The sequence below is a fragment of the Gouania willdenowi genome, chromosome 3 (genome assembly GCF_900634775.1).
Source record: "Gouania willdenowi chromosome 3, fGouWil2.1, whole genome shotgun sequence".
Classification (NCBI taxonomy): domain Eukaryota; kingdom Metazoa; phylum Chordata; class Actinopteri; order Blenniiformes; family Gobiesocidae; genus Gouania; species Gouania willdenowi.
The window spans coordinates 6,721,108-6,732,297 of NC_041046.1; the positions used below are offsets into that span (position 1 = coordinate 6,721,108).

The 11,190-nt window shown below is 37.7% G+C and overlaps 1 protein-coding gene across 6 annotated transcripts in view; it reads right to left on the bottom strand.

Annotated features, from left to right (window-relative positions):
- The window catches only part of LOC114460136 (gastrula zinc finger protein XlCGF26.1-like), a 34,816-nt gene extending 27,517 nt beyond the window's left edge, over window positions 1-7,299 (bottom strand). For 5 of the 6 annotated variants that reach the window (XM_028442207.1, XM_028442201.1, XM_028442204.1 and 2 more), the window contains exon 1: window positions 7,216-7,293. The gene's annotated coding sequence lies outside the window, so the exon portion shown is untranslated. Of the gene's footprint in view, window positions 1-7,215 lie in introns of all 6 variants that reach the window. The other variant, XM_028442191.1, reaches the window with a different exon arrangement.
- Between the last annotated feature and the right edge of the window lie 3,891 nt (window positions 7,300-11,190).

An 11,190-nucleotide genomic window follows, 5' to 3' on the forward strand; every position in this document is an offset into this window, starting at 1 on the left:
GCTTTTTTCACTGATGAGAAACAAGTGCAGCCAAGCCATCTGATATGAACATGACAGAAGTTGTTTTGCATTCTGTTATAAATAAAATGTATCTATAAATGCTTGGTATATCAGTGATGACAATGTTGATCATTACCTCATTTAATGTTTAATTAAAATATATCTATGATCTTATTTAAGTAACAGTGACTTGATAAGCTATTATATATATAATGTGTTTGTTTATTTTTAAGGAAAAAGAGCAAAGAAGAGGCCCAGCCAAGACCCACCACCAGCTCTGACTGAGGATGAGATGTTTTTGAGAGACCTGCTTCCTACAGTACAAAAAGTGCCACCAGAATTTAGGGAACGTTAAATTTCAAAGTTTAAACTTCTTCATTATCATCCGGTAACACTAAATTTGGAAAATTTCAATTAGGTTTTTGATTGGGCTGGATGGGCGACACTCTTTGCATGGCAGGAACCACATTGTGAATAGTTGTTTATACTAGTTTGTTTATTATGTAAGTATTATAATATTGAAGTAAATAGTTTGTTTAAAATTGAGGTATTATGTTAATGTACATGGTGTTCTTTCAGAATTGTTGATTAAAAACACATTTTGAAGTGTACTTTTGCTTTCTTTTTTATTTCTATCAATGCATCTTAACAGCTATGTGTACACCACATCAAGGTTATATATTTTGTTCATGCAAGAATAAATAGTTTCCTCATATTGATTCTCTGCGAGACCTTTAATGCCTTAAATTAATTTCAGAGGTGAGGTTTCTTGAATTATTTCTTTCTGGTTAAAAATGAAGCTGACAGACGTTTCTCTCCCCATTCTTCCATATTTATTATACACGTTAATACAGTAGGAAGTTTGCTCTATAGAAGTAGGTGGTTGGCTCTTAAAATAGTCGTTTTGTGTGTGCTGGTGCAATATGTCTAGCCATGGAATAACTCCTGCAGAGAAGTACGATGTGAAGACCTCTCATCCAAAGCTGTTAGCTGTGGTCCTGAAGGAGTCACCTGTGGCCAGATACCTGCACAGTGATCAACATAGAAAAGCTCAAATCATTGACAATCAGATATATATAATGCGGGTGTGTGTACATGTGCATAAAAGGTGGAGAGATTAGAGAGAGAACAGGCCTTATCTCCCAGAATGTGTTGCCAGATGACAATAATTAACAGTAGTAAATAACTAATGAATTATTAATAATAAATAAGTTAAAAACAATAAATATTAATGAAACAAGCCTCATCTTCCAGAATAGGTCTCCAGAGGACAAAAAATACCAATAGTAAATAATTTATTATGATTAACTTTTATTTTAGTTGTAATATATTTATGATAAAAACAATAATAAAGCAGGCCTTATCTCCCAGAATAGGTATCTCCAGAAAACAATAATTTTAATATTTCTGCTTTTAAATTCCCTTGGGATTAATATAGTATCCATCTTTATTGTGTATTTGAGAGATGTGTCTGATAAATTATGGCATCTTCGGTTGCTTATGAAACTTACCGGAGACAGACAGACAGTCGTTCGGCTGCAGAGATGGAGCTCCGGTAGTTGGTATCCTGCCGGGACATCCGTGGGCCAATCCGACCCATCAGGTCGTCGAATCGGGTGCTGGTCATCCACAGGTACCGCTGGAAGCAGTCATCATCCAGGCGTAGCTCCTGAAGCAGGCAGTGAAGCTCACCGAGTTGGATGTGTCGCTGGTTGACCTGGTGAAGCCAGGAAAGCCGACGTTTCTTCCCCTTCCGAGGGTAAGGAGCAGTGAATTGACAGGGGTCCTCCATAGTTGATGGTGGAAACAAACAGAGCCTGGTTGTCGCCTTTTGGGAGTCTGGTGGGCGGAGCTTCGCTTCAGACGCGAATATGAAGCAAATAGAGAAACATTTTTTGAACCTGCGAATCCTGCGGAAGGTTGCACGCGACAGACGCGAACAGTCCCCCAGAAAACGCGTTTGGTGTAAACGCAGCATTAGCCATAGCACGCAGCTAGCAATCAGTCTCATCGGAGTGGTCAGAGCGCACTCGGAAACTTTAACATGGCTGAAGCAAGCCAAGAACTACCATTTTCACCCTGAAAGGGAGGAAGATTATTTTTTTTGTTTATTCTCATTTAAAGCCGGTTTGTTTAATCTGCAATGCAACGGTGGCGTTGGCAAAGAAACGGAATCTGGAGCTGCATTTTAAAACTGTGCACGGAATGTACGAGAAGGATTTCCCTGCAAAAATGCCTTTATACACCACAAAAGTGCACAAATTGAAAGCACAGCTGGCAGCAAAGCAGTCAATTTTTACTAAACCGAAGACCAAGGGTAAGGCTGCAACATTGCTTCCTATCGCGTCAGTCATGTTCTTGTATAACAGCTTATTATTGCAAAGTTACATTAGGTTAACTTTTATTTATTGCAATGTATATTATAATCATGTTTTTTCAGAAAATAAATTACCGTTGGAACCTCTCCTGTCTCGTATATTGAGCAGTTGTAAATTTTTTCCCAAAAAAAGGATCCATTCAGCACTCGTCAAATAACATTGGCTTTGAAATTGAATTTTCAATCTCAGCACGGCGGAAGTAGCAAAACTCACAGCGGAACAAACAAAAATTCATTTTCCGGTAGTGTGCATGCTCATAATCGATCTCAGCACGAGCTAAACTCAAACTGTCACACCGGCAACACATTTCCAAACATGATTGGGGGCTTTTCAAGATGGCGGAGTGAACAGTTTAACTTTTAAGGCTCAAAAGATAACTTGATTTAAAACCTTCATATTTACTCTAAAAGACAATTCAGACTTACCAAGAACATCTTTAAAAGTTTTTTCAACACTTTTTTCACTGGAAAGAGGACCATTCCCTTCCTTCCTCTTACTTTTTTTCCAACCAAAAGGATAACTGCTGTTAGCAAAAAACACAGCTATGCACTGCTAGCTGTAGATGACCCAGCCTGAACGGTTGAAGATATTGAATGATCAGACACAGACCAGCAAAGAGAGACAGAAGAAGCAACAACTACAGAGAAAGTATCTCTAAATGACCACCAAATTCTCCAACAGCCTTAAAGAGCATTGCTGAAGATATAAATCGCCTCAAGTCAAAGACGGATTTGCTTCAGAAAGAGAATGTGGCTCTCTGGGAGATGTGTCTGGAACATGCACGCTACAAGAGGAGGTGGTCCCTATGGCTCAATGGAGTACACAGCTCCATAATACTGTTGACACAGTGCACCGAGTGAGTCCGAGAGGTAAAACGACAGACAAATCATCATTCAGTTTGGGATGAGAGTGGTACGCGACAAGGTTTGGAAGCTGTCCAAAAACGCAAAGGTCTGTAAAGAGATGAATATTCACTTTCGTGAGGATTTCTGCGAGGAGGATAGAGAGTCACGCCTCCGCCTGTGGCAGAGAGTGGAAGAGGCGCGATAGAGGGGGCTGAAGGCATTTCTAAAGGATGGATACGCTTTCGTCAATGGAAAACAAGTTACAGGATGACATCATTCTTCACTTGTTACTTTCTAAAGACAAGTCAGCGCTTCAACATGGTGTTCTAAAGACTGAACTGCAGTTGAGTATCAATATATCTTAAGGTAATGTCTGAAAAACGACTGTTTTGAAGGTAAATGTTTTCATTGTTCCAAGCCCCGTTATAAGCTAAACTAGGTTTCTGAACTACGTTTAATGGTGTTATCATTATTTTCTTTGACTATTCAAGGTTTTAGAAATGGCACAAAACGCAAGGCTATTTTTATTTTTTGCAAGGAACATCCAAAGGTTAATTGTTTTTTTCTTTCAAGAGACACATTCAACAGTAGGTGAATTGATTTTTTAGAAAACCCAATGGGGAAGTGATGTTTTTTTCCCTCATGGTACAAAACATTCAGCAGGAGTAGCAATTTTTTTTCATCAGTTTAGAGGCAAAATTGTTGGCCACAAAAGTGATAAAGGTTGATGGTTAGTACTGAAATAAATGACAGATATATTTTAGTAAATGTGTATGGCTTCAACAATAATACCAAAAACAAAAAACTATTTAACAACCTAAAGAATATGATTGAGGATTGGAAAAGTATGTTTTTAACTGATAAAGTTATTGTCGGAGGATATTTTATTATAGTACCAAATGACAGAGTGGACAGGTTCCCTGCACATCAAAATTCCCAGCAGTTTAATTACATTATTACAGATTTTTGTAATCCTCTTGATTTGTATGATATTTGGAGAAAAAATTATCCTGGAAAATTCCCTCTGTTCAAGAATTGACTATTGGTTGATATCTAATAGCTTGATCCATTGGCCTTGAAGTGTGATATTTTCCCTTCCCCTCTTACTGATCAATGTGTTATTAAATTTTCTATTGCCTTTGATAATATCATACCAAAACCAAGGATGATTCAATGGAAATTTAATAGCAACCTTTTAGGAAGCAGACTCTTTGTGAATAATATCAATAAATTAATACTGGAAATAAAAACAATGACTGATTTCTCACCTACCAGTAAGTGGGAATGGTTAAAATATAAAGTGAGACAGTTAAGTATTGAAGAGGGGAAAATAAGGGCTAATTCAAAAAGACAACAGCAAACTGAAATTATCTATAAAATAAATTCCTTATGTAACATACCACAATTAGGTGATGAAAATGTTTTAGAACTAAACCAGTTAAAATCTAAATTAGATGGTTTTTACTTAAAGAAAGCTAAAGGAGCATTCATCTGTTCAAGAGCAAAATGGATCGAAGAGGGGGAAAAAAATTTGACCTACTTCTTTAATTTAGAAAAAATACAGTACAAAAAAAAAAAATTCACTAAATTGAATATTGACAACACGATAACTGAAAATCCAGAAGTCATAAACATTTAATTATTCAACCCAAGAAGCAAACTCTTTCTTTGATTCTATAAAGGATATGACTTCCAAAATAAATTATAATTTAAAAGATCTTACTGAATCAGAAATCACGATGGAAGAGATTAATATAGCAATTTCATAAATGGCAGATGGAAAATCTCCGGGCCCCAAGGGTATTACAGCAGAATTTTACTAATTTTTCTGGGATGATTTAAAAGAAATGCTCAATGATTGTATAGACAAACAAATGCTGTCCCCAACTATGAGGGTTATAATTTAATTACTGCCAAAACCAAATAAAGAAATTATTATTAGATAACTGGAAGCCAATCACACTCCTATGTTGTGACTACAAATAAACCAAATTATTGATGAAACACAATCAGCTTTCATTAAAGGACATCATATCCATAATCATACCCACTTAATCCAGAACATTCTGGATTATAACCATGTGGTCCCACAGGATAGTTTAATTGTTTTCCTGGACTTTTCCAAAGCGTTTGATTCTCTGGAACACCCTTTCCTTTTCAAGGCTTTAGAAATGTTTGGCTTTGGTGACAAATTTGGTAACATTGTCAGAATGCTCTATAGAGATATAAATAGCAGTGTCACTCTCAGCCAAGGTCCTTCCGAAAGTTTTGCAGTAAATCGTGGTATACGAAAAGGATGTCCGATAAGCCCCCTATTGTTTATTATTGCAGCTGAACTTCTTGCTGTTCTCTTCAAAAAAAAAAAAAAAAACTCCCCAGGCATAAAAGGCATTCAAATATTGGATAGGGAATACAAAATAATTAGTTTGCGGATGATACAGTTTTACTTCTAAAAAATAAATACATGGTACCCCCACAAATTAACACAATAAAGTCATTTTCTGGAGCATCAGGTTTGACTTTAAATATTAATAAATGTGAAATTCTACCAGTTCATGATATTGATCAAAAGAGTATTGACAATATACCCATTAAAAAAGAAGTAAAATATCTGGGTCTGAATATAAGCAAAAACTTTGAGCGTGAAAATGTGAATATTACTCCTCGATTGAACACTGTACAGAAACCATTGGCTAACTCATGATTTGTCTATTATGGGTTGCATCTTATTATCCAAAACTGAAGGCCTGTCAAGACTAATTTATCCCTGTTAATCACTTTTTGCCCCCCCAAAGACAATTAAATCAACTATTTAAATTACTTTTTAAATGTATCTGAAAAAACAAAACACATTATATTCGAAGGGCACAATTAGTTAAAGATTATAAATATTGTGGAGGTGTTGTGGAGTAATCGAGTTGTGACTGTTAACAAGAAATCTCTGTTTAAAAGTGATTGGTACAAAAATGATGTTTGTTTTATATATGATATGACTTGTTGCACACTGATGGTCTCTTTATCATATGAGGCTTTCATTAACAAGTATAAGTATATGTACAGATTTCTCTTAATGGCTACAACAAGGTCTGTAATGCCGTTCCCATTCCTTTTCTCAGACTCATTCAGAACAATATGCTTGCATCTGATATCACAACCTCACTGCCTACTTTAACTATTGATCAAGTTAATCTTGTTGATAAAAAAAAAATTCAACAACAAAATTGTTACCCAAGCTGATGTTTTGCAATTTTAATAGAAATATTAGACATGACCTAATTTAAACACAAACCTTTTTCTTTTTACTTATCTTTCCCTATTGCCCCAAAAGTCAAAGAAACACATTTTAGGATTATTGCTGGCATACACCCTATTAATGATTTTATGCATAAAGATTCAATTTTGATACTGAACCCTACACTTTCTGTTTATCCTCCACAGAAACAATTGAACATTTATTTTTTTAGTTGTGTAAAGACAAATGTTTTTTGGACTGACATTCACTGCTGGTTGTCTCTAAAAATCAATGTACCACCCTTTTCTTCCAAAGGCAATATTTATTTCATGGACAATTTGGACTCACGTATCTTTGATGTTATAAATGTTGTTCTTTTAATGGGTAAATATTTTATTCATACTTGTAAATGGAAAAACTCTACTCCTATGTGTAATGTGTTTATTATTTGGTTCACTACCTACTTCCAGTCTCTTAACTTAATCAAACAACATACCAAAAAAGCAGCCAAAATTTTTGAAAGAAATCAAAATGTCATTGTTTACTTCTCCAACGAGTGCCAGAGTGTATTAATGTGCCTTGTACCCTGATTTAAAATGTATATGTATTGTTTGCATAAAATAAAAAATAAAAAACACACAAACTTCCAAACATTGTCCAATAAGCACCAGTAGCTTCTATAACAGTACAACATACTGATAACTCATTAGGTAATAATGGCCTTACTGTAGAATGTGTGAAACATTTCAGCAAAACTGACCTGAAAAAAAGTAGTATTGAGTGAAAGCAATGAAGACGATGGACTCACATCAAGATTGCGTTTGAGAGGAAACAGGAAGTTCCACCGTAAAACCCAACCTGAGGGGAACGCCTCCCACACAAAGGTTCCGCTTCACTCTACAGTTCCCACCACTTACTAAAATCAAGCACTCATGACAGATTAAGTGAACATGTCTAATTGTTTAACTTTGTATTATTGTACATAAAGAAACAAAATTATTAAAACCTTTATATTCATTAAAAATAATAATAATAAAAAATAATTAAAACCTGTTCTTTTATTTAACTTCTATTGAACATTTGCAAAAAATACAAACTCTTGATGAGAATAAAAAACTAAACTTTCAACTTCTTCAAAAGCAAAAAAACCAAAAACAAACAAAACAACAATAAAAGGGGGTACATGGAAGGAACATGAAAAACAAATAAGAGGCACAGCAGGAGGAGATCAGTGTTAAACAGTCGTGGCAATACATTTAAAATAAAGTTCAACATCTTTCTGAAAGAATACAAATGAGGGGATTTTCTTAGCATATTTACATTTATGGATAAAAACTGCCCAAATTTGCTTTGTGCAAAGCCAGAAGAGATGAACAACTGTTTCTGCATGTGAGTTACAGAAGGAGCAGTTAGTATTAAAGTCCTTTTTGAATTTTTGCATGTAATAGTTAGCTGGATAATATTTGTGTATGATTTTGTAAGACACCTCCTTAACCTCATTAGTGATTAAAAACTTGGGGTGCATCCAGACCTTTTCCCAGTTGATATCATTAGTGAAGCGGCTCCAGTATCCAATAACAAAGGGAGTGGTGACAATGTCTTTTTTGAAAAATCTACGTTTTTTTTTTTCTTTTATTCTTTTGGGATGATGAAAAGCATACAGTATATTCCCTACTGGGGAGTCAGTTGAATAAGAAACAGAAATAGGAACAGTTAAGGTTGTGCGACTGGATCGAAAAAGCATTACAGTACAAGAAGGAATGGCTTTTGTGACCAAAGAAAATTCCTCAAGAGACACTCAAAAAAAAAAAAAAAAAAAAAAAAAAAAGAGACACTTCAAGCTTGTATCTAGAAATAAAGTGTGTGTACTGGTTTTATTATCTAAGTGAAGCGATATAGCATCAATTGTCATTCATGAGATTCCCTCTGTTTTAGTTATTAATTTTTCAAAGATAAGTCCCTTAGTAGCCATTGATTTAGCTTCTTCTGGGTATTTTGGATAATTGGTGTAAAATTTATGATGCACCTCGTCTTTTGATTTTTAGTCATTAGAATTCCTAAATATTTAACTTCCTCTTTTACAATGTTACAGATAAAGCGAGTATTACAGTCTTTAGTAAAGTCAATAACAATTTTAAGAGCAATAGATATCTGACTTGCATCCTTTAGAAAAAGTGTAGTATCATCATCCAGCTGGCTAATAAAAATAAATATATTGGCTATGGAGATTCCTTTTACATTACTGTTGTAAGTGACGTGCCGTGACCACTAGGGTTGGGTAGGCACGTTGCAAATCGAGACCACCAATGACAATTTCATATGTTTCTGCTGGCAAGTGTTAATTCAATTCAAATCAATTTTATTTGTATAAAGCAATTTTCAACAAAGTCATCTCAATGCGCTTATCAAATTATAAAATTCATAATAAGAAAGAAAAAACCCAAAAAGATCCACATGAACAAGCATTTAGCCATTTAACAAAATCAACATCGTAAAAAACACCATTAAAGAAACTTAAACAATTATTTAATATAGCCTCCATACTCTCCCAACAAGATATATCTCATGACACGACAGCACATCTGTTGTTTGTGTTGGAAACACAGAAACACAAAGAATCTTTAAAAAGCTGTCATTTTTCTGCAAAAAAAGTTTCTCTATCATCTCTGGCGCTGTCATCCTGCGTGTAGTGTTATCCCGCCCACTCGCTAGAGAACGTAGCAGCAGCGGTCAAATGGCATCGATTTACTGTGAACTTGTGTATAGCAGTTAGCATAGCGCAGTTACGTCCACTTCAGGAGAAGCAACACAGGGCCACCGTGCTCGGCTTATGCTCAAAGATAGAACGCGCTACTTTACTCAGCTATTCATGCGTGTATCAGTCCTCGTCCTTCGCACGTCTCCAACGGCTACTCTGGATGGGTCCGCAGTGGTGTAGGCGTGGCACTCTCTCTTCCGGGATCACAACATCTTTTTTGACAGCGACGCGCTGTCAAAACAGCTCCTTAGGAGAAGCAACACACAGGCACCGTGCTCAGCCTTTTGCACAGAAGGATAGAACACATTCCTTTACTCAGCTGTTTGTGCGCACATCAGTATCCATCCGATGATCCACCACCTCTGCGTCCTATTGCCTGTGTGTCTCCAGATCTGTGGGGAGGATTGTCTCCTTTCCATGCATAATTTCTCCTGGAGTCCTCTGCCTGCTCCTCTTGTGATGTCCTTTATCTGCCACACCCTGATTGTCTCCTCAATGTTCCTTTTGTTCCCGCCTGATGTCCCAGGAACGCCTTTGATAGGTTAAGCACGCTTGTGCTGACGGTCAGTTCCGTCAGTCTATAAAATGTTTTATTGTGCTGGTGGACCTACCCCTGTAAGGTCTGTGGCTGTGCTGCTGGCCTCAAGCCAAGGGTCCAGTCTATGGGAAGGCACGCATGCCTACCAAAGACTACATAGTGTGGGGTTAGACCAGTGGTGCTGTGCACAGTGTTATTAAAAGCTTGAAGCAGGGCAGGCAGTTTACTGTGCCATTGGGCTTGGTCTGTCTCACTAAAGACGACAGCAATTTCAGCAGAATTTGATTAAACCTCTCACAGGCTCCATTTCCTTGCGGGTGATAGGCCATAGTACGGCTCTTTTGACATCCATACAGTTGGCACAACTCCCCCATTAATGCTGACTCAAAAGCGCCACCTCTATCCGTGAGGATCCGTTCTGGACAGCCGAAAGTCTGTATCATGCTGGTGTGCAAGGCCCGTGCTGTTGTGCTTGCCGATTGGTCCTTGGTCGGCACTGCAAAGGAGTACTTTGAAAAAAGGGTCCATTATTACCAAGATACAGGGGTGTTGTTCCCCAGGGCAGCCAATAGACAAATAATCCAGTCCTACTACTTCAAATGGGTAAGAGGTTTTAATCGGCATTAAAGGGGCTCGTACCTCTGGTCCAGCTTTGGCACTTAAACAGTGCCAACATGCTGCTGTCCACTCCTTGATCTCCTGGTCATCCGGGGCCAGTTGCACCTTTGTCGAACAGCGCCAGGGTTCTCTCACTGCCAGGATGACCCATCTTCTGGTGGTATTGCTTCCACCCTCATGATTCTCCTGTGGTGGGATAAGAACTTGCAAAACCTCTAATTCCTTGGAAAACCTCTAATTCCATGCCACGGTACCTGTTCTGCTTGGGTCACACCCATCCCCCCAAGGTGTCTGATCAGGCAACAGTATTTGGCTCATGAGGGTGACCTGGGATCCTGTGTCCAACAAAAAAGAGATAGGTTTCCCATTGATAGCAACCACCACATCAGGACATTCACCAATTAGGGCCACCCTCTCCAGTGTAGACATTGAAGACGTGGGCTCTCCCTTCTGGGTCACTACCCCCACTGCTTGGCCCTCAGCTGTAGGGGACCCTGAAAATTCTGTGTTCTGGGTCTTTTATTTGGGCAGCATCGATTTCGATAACCCCTTTCGCCTATGCCTGTACTGGGAGCTGAAGTACAACAGGAATGTATGGGCTGGTAGTTACCAGTTCCCAGGGGGGCTAGTGATGTGTGGAACCGGAAGTGTGTGTTGTGTAAATGGTGGTTCCGAGAGATAGAATAAAAGGAGTGAACTAAGAAACAGACCCGCTGCCTGTCTCTTATTTATAAATGCCTGAGCACGGCATAGCACATGGTGTCAGAAGTGCACTGAATCCCGTCTTGTCGGACATTCGGAGGACATTTATTTCCCTGTCG